The following is a 12,779-nucleotide window of genomic DNA, read 5'->3' as shown; positions in this document are numbered from 1 at the left end:
TGTATGAGCTTATTGCTTATAAAGGAAGACTTAATGATGAGCAAATTTCAAGGGGATTAAGCAGAGAGCCTGGCTAATAACAAAAACAATTAACTTTTAATGGGAATATTTCTTGCCTGAAGTCTGTCAAACTTTGTTTTCCCCAACAGTATAGCTGTAGGGCAGGTAGCCTTTTAGTGAATGTTGAACAGGTGACGTACGTTAGGGAAATTTAAACCATAAATGTGTTGGACTACTAGTGAGAACTAGTAGAAAAAGGCAAATAACAATGTGAAAGCATTAACAGGGATCACTGCAAAAGTAAAATAAAGATGAACCACTTCATGTTTTCAGATAAACTACTGGGGTAAGGATATGTGGTGTAAGACAAGATACATGTGTTTTGTGGCATCAGACAATATTTTGCTTAGCATATTGGGGCCAGTCTTGAAAAATGGAAGGATGAGAACAAAAATTACATTTGATTTAACCTGCTAAACATTAAATGCAGTGAAGGACTGCTCTTGAAATGAATGCTTCCTTTTGTCAGTTTAAAACTTACAATATGGGGACAAGTGTTAAAAGGCCTTTTTATGACTGGCAATGACTTTCTGCCCAGATGTGCACATAGGATTCCCTAATCACTTAGTCTGCTTTAGAATCTCATAAGCTGTTTGATAAAGATATGCAATTGATCCTGAACTAAATTGCCTTTTGTTTACAGAAAATCATTCTAAATCCATACCAATGCAACACTTATTAGATACAAATACACAAGTTTTCATGTTTAAAGTTATGGGCCTGTTCTGACCAAGGCTTCCTGAGACCGTAACAATCACATGCTGTTCCCAAAATCCTTTTTTAAAAAAAATTTCAACAACTGTGACTTATATGCATTCACAGCCTGTAATGAGTCCCAAACAGTTTATGAATAGTCCATCAGAAGTCTACCACAGTCTTCTGGGATAAGGCTGATAAGCACCCACCTTTATCTCTCTTGAAATGCTGCCAATGACTAAATTGCCAATTAGTTGTACAAGGCCAAATTGAGTACAAAGTCAACATGGAGCGACAGATTTTAAACTGACCAGAATGAACAAAGTTGCTTCCTGAAATGACTCATGTCCCTTTGCTCCTCCTTTATGTCTTATGGGAGGGGCCAATCTCCAAGCCTTACTCCCGAGTTGCCCCTTTTGTCTTAACTGTTCTTGCCTTCTGGCAGCTCTGTGCAAGCGTGCACTGGGAATAGGCTCCCCCTGCCTTGCTGATGTCAGATTCTGGAGGCTCTGGAGTCAGCACATAACTGTCAGATGGCCCTGGCCCCTTCTCTGTGTCAGATGCAGATCTGTCATCCGAGCCCTCCCCAGACTCCAGGTTTGGCCCGTGCTCCTCCCCACTATCCAACTCTGCTGCCAGCTCCGCAGACCGTCGGTGGACCACAACAGGGCCAAGGCAGCATGTATGTGGTGGGGCAATGGTTCAAATGCAGCATTGCAGGCTAACTGCCATGACTTCAGTTCTGATTGACTCAAGATTGACACAGACTTTCATCCTTCCGAGGTCAGTAAAATGACCCAGATTGTTGGGAGAAATATGCTGTAAACTGCTTAAAGCTGTAAAGCATGAAGTAGTATATATTAACTGTTGCTGTTACAAGGCATATCAGCAAAGAATGACAAAATATGTGGTTCTGTAATTCCTATTTCTTGATCAGAAACAAAAGAAGGCAGGGTTGCCTCATGTTTTGGAACAGATCTGTATTGTAAAGATCATGCAACTTACAGGGGCTCAAATGACCTGCAAAACTAGGAAGAGGCATGGAAGTCTACAAAAAGATAAGTACCGTAAACCTTAATTGAAAAGTTATTTGCATTTCTATGGCCACACTTTTATCATAAGCAACACTTTCATCAAGAAGCATCCTTCTAGAGTTTTGGACCATGTACAAAAGCCTAGTCTCTTAGTTGCTGAAGTCTCTGCATGTTGACATGTGCAGTCAATTGCAACATTTGGTTTGAAAGTAGTACTATTAAGTCTTTTTCTACTGTTTTCTCCTCTATTCTGAAAATGTATCTCTTAGCTGCATTCCTCAGATTCAAGCTCTGTTTCTTTTCCAAGATGATATTCTCCCAGCCCTGTGTAGTATATACCTAGAAATAATTCTTGTCTTAACTGGTGCACATTACTATGGTGGCAGCTATAATTGTAATTGTATGGCCATTGTTGGCATCTATTCACTATTGTCAATTACACTTGCTGGAGCCACTTTGCAGTCTTTAAAAAGTCACAAATACCCTTTTAAAGCTGTTGATGCTTTTGAGTTCTTTATTACTGCCATTCTAACATTTTCATTTATTTAAAAAAAATCGAAACTCAAAGAGTCCTGTAGGGTTTTTGTTATTTAGGAACTTTTCTGAGTTTAGTAAAACAAGGAAAGGCTTGTCTGTAGATGTCCTTGATAACTAGAGATTTGTATAAATGTAATGATAAAAAGGAGTGTTAACAGAAATTATTTGAAAACATCCTGATGAAGGGAGATAATTATTCTCTGAAACTACAGAAAATGCCTTGGGAGTACGCCCAGTTGAATACTTATAAATTCTGATAAGAGGTGACTGGATCAAAATCTTTCGGATTCAGGGATGAATTGGAATATAATTAACCACCTGCAGTTCTAAGTTAAAAATATTAATTTGCATTTAGAAATATGTCACCTTACAGAATGTATTTTTAAGAGTGAACATTTTGAGAGTGTGTTTAGAAATACTAAATGAAGATTTTAATGAAGATTTATTTGAAGCAGTATCAGTTTAATACAAAAACATGGCAGATTGGCTTTCTGAGTGAGCTACGTGCAAAATGGAAAACAAAATATATTTCATTAAAGTTGTTATGGCCACCCACTCTAGTAGACTCTGGTTCACTGATGCATTCAAGAAGAAGAGTTACTCTTTGTCCCAGGAAGATAAACATAGCTGCAACCACTATCAAACTACCTTTAGGGTTTAAAGGTTTGGTTTAAATTTACACAGGTACCAAACTTGATCATGTCACAGGCTGGATCGTGATGTATCACAATGTAGTTTTGCCTTTGCGGAGCCAGGGTGGGTGTGTTCTATGCGCAACATATCCGGCCCATGGGCTGCCAACCGCCTCCAAAATATATTCAAAATTATTGAGCCACTCCCATTTCATTTGAAGGTGCTCTGAAAAAGAAATCACAGAAAGGCACTCCTAGAATATAACATATAACACTCTATATATTAAAAAAAAACCCAGAACACACCAGCAGCCTACTCCATCCATTAGGCACCACACCAGAAACCTACACAAACACCACGCAAGGACTCTGCAAATTGAAAAACAGAACACTGTATGGGAAATTTACCAAGATTGTAACCTGCACTGCATAGAACTGATAGAATGCAGCTGCTTCAAAGAATTAAAGAACTCATGTCTACAATAAAGAACCAGGATTGCAAATTCTTAACAACTACCTATGCCCTTCGTACAAATCACACATTTGACTAGAATAATTGAGTATGCAAACAGCTAGAAGCCCAGCAGTTCAATTTCTGGCTCATTAACAAGTCAATGGAGCTGGATACTATCTACCACCCAGTTCAGATGTCTGATCCAGACCCCACACAGCAAACAGACAAGACAGACCAACCAAAAACAAATAAAACAAAAACAATGCAATCCCTAGCAACCAATTATTTGACATGTTCCAGGAAACCTCCAATCATTCTCCACAGACTATCATTTCTATAAACATTGCAAGGAACTGTTGTACTGAAAAAGACTTGCTGAGATGGTGGAGGCGAGACATTTGCAAAAGCCTGATCAATACATCAGTACTGGTCTCCTGAAGCCCAGAAAATCTGACTACTAACTATACAGAGTTCTCCAAAGCTTTTAACTGTATTTCTGCTGAAATAAAAAAAAAAAAACCTCGGGAATCCTAAACCTGAAACAGATTCTCACAGGAAACTGGATATAACAGAGCAATGTTACTAATATGGAAACCAGATTCTGCAACCAGCCTACTGTAGATGTCTACTTCTCTCCACATTCAAAAGAACTAATACACACAAAGCTGACACCTCAAAGCTGACACCAGGCAGAGCATACAAAAACTCAAAGTAGTAGTGCAAGATCAGAAACATGTGGAGAGACATGGCCCATAGAATCACTAAATGTTGGGCATGACTGAATGGATAACATCCTCATTACGCACAAAACTAGAGGTGCATTCACTTATTCTCCTTCCAATGTGATAGGCACCATCATCTACCAGCAATGTCCCTCTTGATTTTACACTGGATGAATAGGTCAAGCTTCATGCAAAATAATTAATGCACATAAGTTTGACATTAGAGTTAAAAACAAGGACAAAATAATATCAGAGCATTTTAATTTCCCAGGACATTCTAATCACAGATTTCAAAGTGACAGTTTTAGAACAATGAAACTACTCCAACGTTATAGAATGAGAGACTGCCTAACTCATACGCATCAAAAAGTTTCAGGCAATCTTTGAAGATCTCAACAAACAGATCGGGTTTTTAACACATAATTTCTAATTGATGAGGGATGATAAATGTTTGGCCCTGGCATATTATGCCAAAGGATCTTCAGTAACCTCCAGCTTGAAGCTAAACAATATAGCGATATGCAAATACATTATTGCTGCCAAGGAGCTACTCAAACACAGAAACTTTAATTTGTTTTTCAGTACCCATTTCAGCCCGAAGTCATTTTTATTCCCCAGGGACATTCTCAAGAAGAAAAGATGATAAACACAGGAAGAAATATTTCACTGTGAAATGCTCTTACCATTCTGCAAATAAAGAAGAGAAAGAACAGCTCATTTTCTACGATCCCTCATGGAGAGAAAGAGTTTGGGATGATAGTAGAGCAACTAGGAGAGGTTTAGGTTGCTGTAGAAAACCATAGAGATGACCTTGGAGAAGAAAAACAGCAGCAGAAGTTAGCTAGAGGTTGAATGAAGACCAAGAAAAGGAAGAGAGCATTAGAAAGAAATAAAGTCCATCCATGTGGAAAGAAAACCTTATAGTAGCCAGTATGAGCTCTTTGTTTTCTCCCTCGGGACTTTAAGGCAGCCTGAAGAGCACTGGACCACAACTGATTTACAATTATAACAGAAAAACACTTATATTACTTGATTGAAAATGTGTGTTGGAGAAAGAGTTGTGTGGGAGAACAGACAGGAAGGATTGCAGCCTAACAGGCTTAACAGTTGATTGATGGTGAAGGAAGAACAGGTTTGAATTCAGCAAACCAACAGCAGACAACCTCAAAGCGGAAGAGAGATGCTGACAATCTTCAGCCAGCAGCTGATAAAACGCTTTCCTCTTCTGTAAGAATATAGTAAAGAAAAAGAAAAAAACATATAAATAAATGACTTCATTCTACATCCCAAGTATTAAGAAATATAGTAATTTAGTTTACTTTATTGTCATTGCACCTCGTACAACAAAATTAAATGCAGTGTAAATTGTAAGTATAAAAATAAAACACAAACACATCCTTCACATTCTATACAATTGAATTGAAAACCTGATATTGCATTAACATTGCACTACACAGTAGAACTCAATAGAGTAACTGCCCTGGGATAGAAGCTGTTTTTCAGCCTATTTGTCCTTGTTTTTATTATCGTGTACCTTCTTCCAGATGGTAATAGTTCAAAAAAAGAGTGCCCAGGAAGAGATGGCTCTTTGAGAATGTTTTGAACTTTCTTAAGGCAGCAGGAGCTTTGAAGCTCTTCCAAAGAGGGGAAAGGGCCGTCATTGATCCTCTGTGCAATGATGTTAACCTTCTGGAGTGCTCTCCTATCTGCCACTGTGCAATTGGCAAACCATACACAGGTGCGGTAAGTTAAAATACTCTCTGTGGTGCAGCGGTAGAAGGTCATCGGCAGTTTTTCATTCAGTTGTTGTTTCCTGAAAAGTCTCAGATAGTATAATTTCTGCTGGGTTCTTTTGATTGGTGTTGCGATGTGAGCACCCCAGGTCAGGTCCTCTTTTATGATAACGCTCAGAAACTTAAAACTGGCCACTTGCTCCACTCAGTTTCCATTGATTTTAAAATCATATTACCCAACATCCCTATCTCTACTTTTGATAGGAGATAGTAGATTGTGGAGAACAAATTACTATTGTTCTCCACAGGTGCTTTGGAGAATGCAGGGGTACAAATGTAGTTTCTTTGTGAAGTTCCTTAAATATATACCCCACCCCCCCAAGATGGTACAACAGCTGCAAAAAGAAAACTTTCTCATCATTGGAGAGAAATGGAACGAACAGCTGGATGCTCTGGTTCCCCCCTCTTGTCTGACCTTATTCAGCAGAACAATGTACAGAGCTTGGACTAAGAAAATTGAGATGTTATGTACAAATTTTACTTCATTTTTGGAAAGGAGACAATAGGACAGATTGTTTTCCTCTCAACTCAGGAACATTATCATCAGATAATGGTCTTCTACAATGCCTACATAGATTAGAATGAGTAGTTTGGTAACTGATCTTTTGATCTCATTTTCATATCCTCCCAGCTGTTCTTTGCCCATCATTATTATTTGCTAGTCTGGAATGAGACATCCTCTTGTTCATTTTTGCATGATCTCTTTTACTGAACATGTTTGCAAAACAAATGTTCTATGTGGCTTTTTAATTAAGGTGTCATTAGCCATGCATTAAACAATGACTGTGTACATTTAATGATTGTTCGATATGTATGGTGTTAGTTTTAGTCAACTATGTGTTCTTCCATAGTTTGTCTCATGATCATCTGGTTACTGGACTAACACTTTGTATCTCAGTAGATATGTAGATAATCCTTATTTTTTTCAATATTGTGTGCCAGAAAACAACTATGTAATCTATTTCATTATTAACACAGTGACAGTGAACCATCTCAGCAGATAGTACTGGATTATCTTGTTTAGGCTTGGAATTTAGGCAGATTTTATCAGCAAAGCATATGTAGACTGAAAAATTTAAAAACCCAAGAATGGAATGGCAAACCATTTTTTTGTATTCTTCATAAGGGAACTTCATGAACATATTCGTAAGGTCATCAGAAGTCAACAACAAAGTGAATTGGTTTATGAAACAGACACTGGAATACCTAAATGTAGTCTTAAGCACTCCTCCCAAAACTGTAACAAAATTTTAATTTTAAAAAGAAGGAAAAAAGACTTAAGATATCAGAAGCAACAGAAGCTATACTTTAAAATCAGCTCACCTTTACTTTTTTTGGCTGACTTTATCGACTTTGTCTGCCTTAATCCTAAAAAAAAGTTGGAGTACAGCCCCAAATATACCACTGAAAGGCTAAATTTGGCTGAAGGGTTATGAACCTTTGGATATTCTTTAACATTGTAGGATTGTGGATGTGTAACAAGTGTAATACACCAATAGTTCTGTTCTATCTATTCTTAGTTTGGATTAGCTGAATTCTACAAGAAGGAAAATTTGAAATGATGTCCTGTTCTGGATTCAGCCAAAACAGATGGCTGCAAAGAGATAGAGAAAAATTAAAATGGCTCTGTCTCTAGTGATGTTCTTGAGTCTTTAAACTTAAATTGGGGGTGGGTGGGTATAATTTTAGTTTTTCTTGAACCATTTGACCTATATGTGTAGTTATATGAGGAGATGGACTGATTCAGTGTTTTGGATAAAGCACAACCTGTCAATTAGTTACACTCTGCTGGGCAGGCCATCCTGGCAGAGCGTATTTATTCTAGCTAGGTCAGTAAGAGCTATCTTTAAAAACAATTTAAAAACAAATGTACCCTTCTAAATCTTTGTGGTCTGTACCAGGGGTCTCCAACCCCTGGTTTGTGGACCAGTATCAGTCCGCGGTATGCCAGAAACTGGGCCATGCAAACAAGTGAAGGCCTAAGCATGAAATGCGGGCAGCACACAAAACGATGCCCTTTCTAGTCTGTGGAAAAATCTCTTTCCATGAAACTACTCCCTGGTGCCCAAAAGGTCAGGGACCATTGGTCTACACCTAAACCTAACTTACAGATAACCAGGAACAACCATTCCCTTTCATTCCAAAATGCAAAGTATTATCTGCAAATTTACCCTTTTATTTTGACTGGGATACATTATACATTATTGTTTTTTGTTAAACAAGCATTAGTAAAATGAAGGAAAACCTGCTGCACACATTCTTGGCTCAGCGAAACAACTCTTCTTTCCACACTTGATATACTAAAGAAAGCCTGGGACAGCCAGGTCAAGCCAGGAAATTAAAAATCTGGAAGGATGCCACAGATGATTGACATTCTTACCTTGTATTTGCCCGAATTGCTTTAAATTTTGTGCAATACATAAGTGGAGACAACAAACAGGAAGGGCAACAGGTAGAAGATGCACAATCCTGCCCATTTCAGCATTTATATCACCTTTGTTCTTGTATGCTGGAGGAGGAGGAGGAGGAGGAGATAAATGAACTGAAGTGGCTAGGAGAAGAATATTCCCACCTGTTTGTCAATACTGGTTAGTAAAAGGACTCTTGAGAAAACTCCCAGCCCCAAACCCCCAGATCATAAATCACAGAAACTTTCCATAGACCTACGGAAATGCCATGACTTGAGTCATTAAAAATGAACTGGCCTAACTGCATATTACATGACTGCAAAGTAAATTTGATATAAAAAAATGGAAGCATGCTGCAGCAGGGAAAGTTGTAATAACCATGTTTGCTTCATATATACTTTGATAGTCTACATGGATTAAAATAGTTATTTTTGAATTATATTTAAAGGTTGTTCTGATAAAGGTGTTTAAGCTTTCAAATTTAATGACCATTAATCCTTACTATTAGAAATGGAACTGAATCAATGCCCTGATAAACCGCTATGAAATAACATCTTATCACTTATTAGCAGTATGTTAATTTAAGTCCTTTAATGTAGATTATTATTTGCACAAAATCATACTGCTGTGGTTGGGAATTGTGTAGATTTAACTGCACTTATATCCCAAATAAATGTTATTACTTCCCTTAGAAGCATGACTTTTTATGGGATTTAATTGAAATCCCTAGGCTGACTTCACAAATATTTAGATCAGTCACTGCTCTTCTTCCTTTGATAAATCAAAGAGAAAAGCAACATCAATTGCAGTGGAATTGTTTTTAATTGATTCTCCTCTGGTCATTTCCTATATATATATATTAAGTAACTTGCCTCAGACTAGAAACCACAGTCCTACAAACCATTAGGTCTATGTACAATAAAACTCAAAATTATCTAAATAGCTTATTTTGGAATGAACATATGAACTGATCTTACTAAACTAATTTGCTACTTTATTTCAATTTGTACTATTCAGCTTTACTGGTAGATCAGGCATACAAAAATGGTGAAAGCTACCGAAAGCTAAATCGAAAAATATTATATAAACATATAGAAAATGTATAACCCTGAGTTTATGTAATAGATGTCAGATCCCAGTTATGAACAGGTATTTGAGGAGAAAAAAGATATAAGTTTTAAAATAGAAGTGACTGTGTGCAAATGTATTTATATGTTTATGAGTGAGCCCTGGTGGCACAGTGGTTAGAATCCAGTACTGCAGGCTACTTCTGCTGCCTGCAATTTGGCAATTCAAATCTCATCAGGCTCAAGGTTGATTCAGCCTTCCAATCTTCTGAAGTGGTTAAAATGAGAGCCCAAATTGTTGGGGGCAATATGCTTACTCTGTAAACCACTTAGGGCTGTAAAGTACCGTAAAGCGGTATATAAGTCTAAGTGCTACTGCTATATATTTGAAATGCATTGCCCATCTTCTCCTAATTTCTTGCCTTTCTGCCATTCTGCCATTCCCAAGTGACATTATAGCGCATGTGCACATACATACACACAATATTATTTTCTATATATATGCTATATTCTTTTCTCTTTTCTACCAGGAAACACGCCCACCTGTGATGACCCGTAGCGTCTCAAAAATAACACAAAAACTAAAACATGAATCAAGGTCTTGTAATGCCTTCAACTTAGCTTCGCTGTTTTATTAGTCACAGTTTAAATTCAAAAAGCAGATAACCAAAGCAAAAGGAAAGAAAAACAAACGGTATTGACAAGAGTTCCAAGGCAAACCAAGATAATTAATCACACATTCCAGGAAGATAACCGGGGAGAGTCCATGGGAAGAACGCCAACAAAGATAAACCTCATCCAAGGAAGGCACTAATTTGACTCCAGCATCTGTGAACACGCAGTTCCAAATTCTTATACAGAGCTCACAGCTGCAACCCATGAGGAGGATCATGGCCCTCTCCTCCCAAGTAGACCACGCTTTTCCCTGATCCTCTCCTCCCAGCGTGCCCTGGGATGGATAGAGAATGGGCCTAGATCCTCCTCTGATTGCTCAGATGGCCTCTGCCCTTCCCCAGCCTCCTCCACCACCTTTGGAGCCACACTTCCATTCCCTGTTGGCTGTTCTTCCTCTTCCTCAGTCAGTCTCCACCAGGGGCATGACACCCACCCCTATAGCTCTTACTCTCTCCAATAATACATTCAAGTAGCCAGTGCCAACAAGACTATAATAAACATGAAACCAATGACATACAAAAGAGAAATCATCATGTTGGGAAGGATAACCAAATATTTCCAGAAGTACAAATTATAAGGCAAATACTTCAACAACAAAAAAAAAGGCAGCCCCTTTCCTCCCTGACTTGCAAACAAGGTATCAAATATCAGACTTTCATCACATGATACTAAATAAGTCTTAAGGGAAATATCTGAAGGATAAGCGATGAAAACAACCAGTTGAAAAGCATTCTACACTTGCAATCTTTGTGATAACTCCAATTTTTCTCTAATCCAAATTACACAATCCCAAACCCCAGAACCACACACAGCCCTGCAACAATTCTGCATGAAACTGAATGCCTCCAAAAATTGCTGCCAAATTGTGATTTTTTTAAGGCGACAGAGGAAAATAATATATGCAATTATATCCAATGTACACCCACTTCATTTTACTATACCTTAAAGGTTTTGTTTTCTTTCCCTTGTTCTCGTCACTTCTTCAAGAACAACCTTCAGCATGCCAATTAAAGGACAACTATGATCCTAGACCTAAACAATCTACACACACCTGAAATGCAACCAAAATGGCCTCCTCAAAGAAATTTGAGACAACACCTAAGTAGAAGCGTTTGAATGATTACATTAAAATGAATGCATTTAATCTTTAAGGTCTTACAGAATCCATGTTTGGGTTACATTTGAAGGTGTTCCTTCATATATGGTAACTAGACCTTCAAAAAGTGTTTCCAATGCCAGAGGAAAAATGAAGATGCACTTTGCTGAGGCATATTTGGATAAAATCAATGATCTTCCCCATCCCTGTCAGGCAACAGGCTAATGAGGAAAAAGATTCCATCAGTGGACAATTATTCTTAACTATCATACTACTGCTGAATAGTGTTTTTTGGGGTAGGGAGAAGGGGGAGGGGCGTTAGAGGAATAGCACATAACCAAAAAGCTGTAGAAGGAAAAGGAAGTGGACTGCATTATATTCCTCAAAGAGCCAAATTTCTGAAAGCAATTTTGGCATCTTATTTGAAAAAGGAACAACAAAAGCCAGGAAACTTTACTTGGATTATTTGCCTGGAAAAAAAGACACTAATTAGGCCTTGATATTGTCACTTGGTAAAAAAAAATTAAGCAGAATATTTTCAGAATTTTTCAAATTCAGAAACCCCCTCCCGCCAGCTTTTAATGACTTTCCCATTTATGAGGAAAGTCAGGGATAGTCAATCTTGTGTCCTCCAGATTGTTGTTGGCCTGATTCTCATTAGCCCTAGGAAACAAAATCTAAAGTAAAAGACAGTGGGTGTAACACGAAATATTTGAAAAGAACATGCTTACCTATCCTGTATTAATCACAAGATTAATGTACTAATCATGGCTACCTTATCTAAAGGATGATAGATTACATTTACTTATTTCACTTAATCACAATTAGGTTCTGTGAAGAGGCTCTGCAATAGTTAGGTGAAGCAGCACTGTGAAAAGTCTGCACACTCACAGATTTACACACTTATGTAATCACGTCATTGTTCGTTTTTATTATTTCCCCCCTAAAAGATTTGTTTGCTTTTGAATTGAATTGTACAGCTCATATGTTATATTAAAGGTCAAAAAAATTCTCAAGTTCTTGGTCTGACTTTTTTTACATCTCAAAAACCTGGCATTTTAACAGGGGTGTATAGATTTTTTAGATCCACTGCAGAAGTCAGATGTTTGTCATTCCTAGTGATTTGCCCAAGATACCTCGCTTGCTGCTATTAGAAACAAATGCTGAATTCAGTCCAGAGGTGAGAAAGTTAGCTGGTTCCTCAAACGCTTTTGAACGTATCTCTCAACAGACCTGCCATAGCATGTGGTGGCTGCTGCTGATGGGAGCTGGTGTCCAACACTTAATGAGACTGAGTTTTCTCATCTTCAAAACAGGACAGGAATTTCAATCGCACAGAACTTGTGGGATTATAGTAAAGTGGCTTTAAGTGAGAATTTTCCTATGCTTCCTTTCCCAATGCATTTGGCTTAATTTCAGCTTCTAAGTACAAAGAGGCATGAACATCACTTTGAGGAGCTTGGCTTGCAATCTTGGAAAAGCAGCACAATTATATTGAAAATTATACTGCATGTAAAAAAAAGGGAGAAAATTTTGTGCTGTCAATTGATTTACCTGGCACATGGCTTCAGTGAAATTAGGGAGAGAAAAATAGCATAATAGTAG

This window comes from Pseudonaja textilis, chromosome 3 (assembly GCF_049901715.1).
Source record: "Pseudonaja textilis isolate UNSWEBS1 chromosome 3, rPseTex1.2, whole genome shotgun sequence".
NCBI lineage: Eukaryota > Metazoa > Chordata > Lepidosauria > Squamata > Elapidae > Pseudonaja > Pseudonaja textilis.
Note: the sequence above shows the minus strand (reverse complement) of the source record.